The sequence below is a fragment of the Octopus sinensis genome, linkage group LG4 (genome assembly GCF_006345805.1).
Source record: "Octopus sinensis linkage group LG4, ASM634580v1, whole genome shotgun sequence".
Taxonomy (NCBI): Eukaryota; Metazoa; Mollusca; class Cephalopoda; order Octopoda; family Octopodidae; genus Octopus; species Octopus sinensis.
The window spans coordinates 15,835,082-15,838,105 of NC_043000.1; positions in this window are offsets into that span (position 1 = coordinate 15,835,082).

Consider the following 3,024-nt stretch of genomic DNA (forward strand, 5'->3'; position numbering starts at 1 on the left):
TGACACAATCTGTTGTTAATATAGATGAGTTTCTCATTGGACATGCTGTAAGAAGTTCTCATCAAGCATGTTTGATTTGTACAGGGATGATACAATGATTATATCGAAGGTACCAAAAGGTGGCGAGCTGGCAGAAACATTAGCACACTGGGCGAAATGCTTAGCGGTATTTCATCTGCTATTACGTTCTGAGTTCAAATTCCGCCGAGGTCGACTTTGCCTTTCATCCTTTCGGGATCGATAAATTAAGTACCAGTTACGCACTGAGGTCAATGTAATCGACTTGATCCCTTTGTCTGTCCTTGTTTGTCCCCTCTGTGTTTAGCCCCTTGTGAGTTGTAAAGAAATGTATATCTAAGGTGCCAATAGACATACATCCTAGATAAAGTATGAAAAGATATTATCCCCATTTTCATATCCTTTGGGTTTAGTATTACAAGAGAAACTGTGGAGGCGCAATGGCCCAGTGGTTAGGGCAGCGGAATCGCGGTCATAGGATCGCGGTTTCGATTCCCAGACCGGGCGTTGTGAGTGTTTATTGAGCGAAAACACCTAAAGCTCCACGAGGCTCCGGCAGGGGATGGTGGTGATCCCTGCTGTACTCTTTCACCACAACTTTCTCTCACTCTTACTTCCTGTTTCTGTTGTACCTGTATTTCAAAGGGCCATCCTTGTCATTCTCTGTGTCACGCTGAATATCCCCGAGAACTATGTTAAGGGTACACGTGTCTGTGGAGTGCTCAGCCACTTACACGTTAATTTCACGAGCAGGCTGTTCCGTTGATTCGGATCAACTAGAACCCTCGTCGTCGTAACAGACGGAGTGCTTCCATCCATCCACAAGAGAAACTAAACTGACCTTAGTTAACTTTCATGTGAGACTAGATTTTGGTACTAGTTCATTTGGACATTACCACACACACACATAATTCATTTTTAACTGTAAAATTCAAAGTAGACAAAACCTTCAAATTTTTCTACCCAAAAAGGTTTTTAACTCAATGTTTGCACCTTTATTATTTATAGTTTTACAATTTAAAATGAATTATTTCACATTTCAAAGTTTCTAAATTCTTAAAACCTAAACAATAAACACACAAACAAACATAACCTAAACAAACCATTAAGCCATTAATTGTTAATTAACTAAGTTAACATTTTCATTAATGATTTAACTTTTAAGTTAACTTGGGAAATTATTATCAAACTAATTAACTCCCATTACGTTTAACTTCCATTAACTCAAGTCCACTTGAATTGTTGCTGAGATGATCTTTAGGCTCAAAGACTTGAAGTCCAAGGGCCTCATCTATTGCAGCCCCTTGGTCGACACACTTTTGGCAGGCATTGACAAAAGGTTTAGGACCCTCCTGAAGAATGAGGAAGGCCAGTTGGCTGCTGCCTTCCACCCCAGGTTTTACCTCATGTAGTTGGATAAGTATGACAACACCAAGGTGAGGAAAAGCATGGAGGATAAGGTCGAGGAGACCATGAGGCAGCAGTCTGACGAAGTGAGCAGTAGCAGTGGAGGCAGCAACAACAAAGAGGAGAAGGAGGACTTCTTCAGTGGTATCACTTGGCCAAAAGAAGGCAGCAGGAGCCACAGGTCACTCAAGGACAAGGTCCAGAATTTGGTCAAGACTTGGTTGGAGACCAACTCAAAGTACTTGTTGACAGATGCTGCCTTCTTGGGCGAGCAATTGTTGGTGGACTTGTTCATCAAGATGAACACAGCTGTGGAGGAACATGGCCTAGTGGTTAGAGCAGTGGACACGTAGTCGAGGGATCACGGGTTCGAATCTCAGACCAGGCGATATGTGTGTTTATGAGCAAAACACCTAAGTTCTACGCAGCTCCAGCAGAAGGTAATGGCGAACTTCTGCTAACTCTTTCGCCACAACTTTCTCTCACTCTTTCCTCCTGCATTTTGCAGCTCACCTGTGACAGACCGGCGTCCCATCCAGGTGGGGAACCTATACGCCAAGGAAACCGGGAAACCGGCCCTAATGAGCCAGGCGTAGCTTGAGAAGGAACAAACAACAACACAGCTATCCCCTCCAGTGCTGTAGGGAAGCATTTGTTCTCTATGGGCAAGAGTATCTTGAGAGCCAAGAGATCATCTCTTTCAGATAAAAACTTTGACATACTAATTTTCATGAAGGGCAACATGCATCTCGTGAACAAAATGGAGAACAAGAAGAGGAAAAATTAAATTATGTACATATCGTGTTTTTCATTATTTAAATTTTTATTTTTTTACAGCCACTTAATCAATAAACTTTTTTACGTTTAATACTAATATTATGTTTCACTTGATTTCCTTTTACCCTTTTCTGGCTTTAAAAACCTTTAAAAGCCTAAAAAAAAGAGCCAAAACTATGAAATCAGCTTTTTAAAAGTTAAAACTATAAAATCAGCATTTTTTAACTCAAAAGAGAAAAAACTATAGTTTTGGGGTTCTAAAGCCCTTGAAAAGGAGGCAAATAAAAAGCTGATTTTATACTTTTGGCACTTTTTAAACATGTTTTTAGGTGGTTTTAGAGCAAAAACTGATTTTTTGTTTTTTCTATACTAAAAATTAATGTTAATGGTTTATTGATAACTTCTGTTACATTTTTAACTACTGTTCATAATGGCCCTCTCAGACATGCCCTCAGCCACGCAGAGAGCCACGATCACAAGTTATGCAGATGATACAAAAGTTTCACAGGCAATACAGAACCCTGAGGACACAAAACACCTGCAATGTGAGCTAGACAAAATATACAAGTGGGCCGAAAAGAATAGCATGCAGTTCAATGCTGAAAAGTTTCAAGCTCTATACTATCAGCATGCAAAACTAAATGCAATACCCAATGAATACACTGGACCCGGAGGAATAGCAATCCCAGAGGCACAATCAGTGCGTGACCTAGGTATTTACATGAGTGATGACGCGACCTTTCGTGTACATGTTGCTAAATTGGCAATGAAATGTAGACGACTGGCCGGATGGATCCTCAGAACCTTTAGAACAAGAGAACA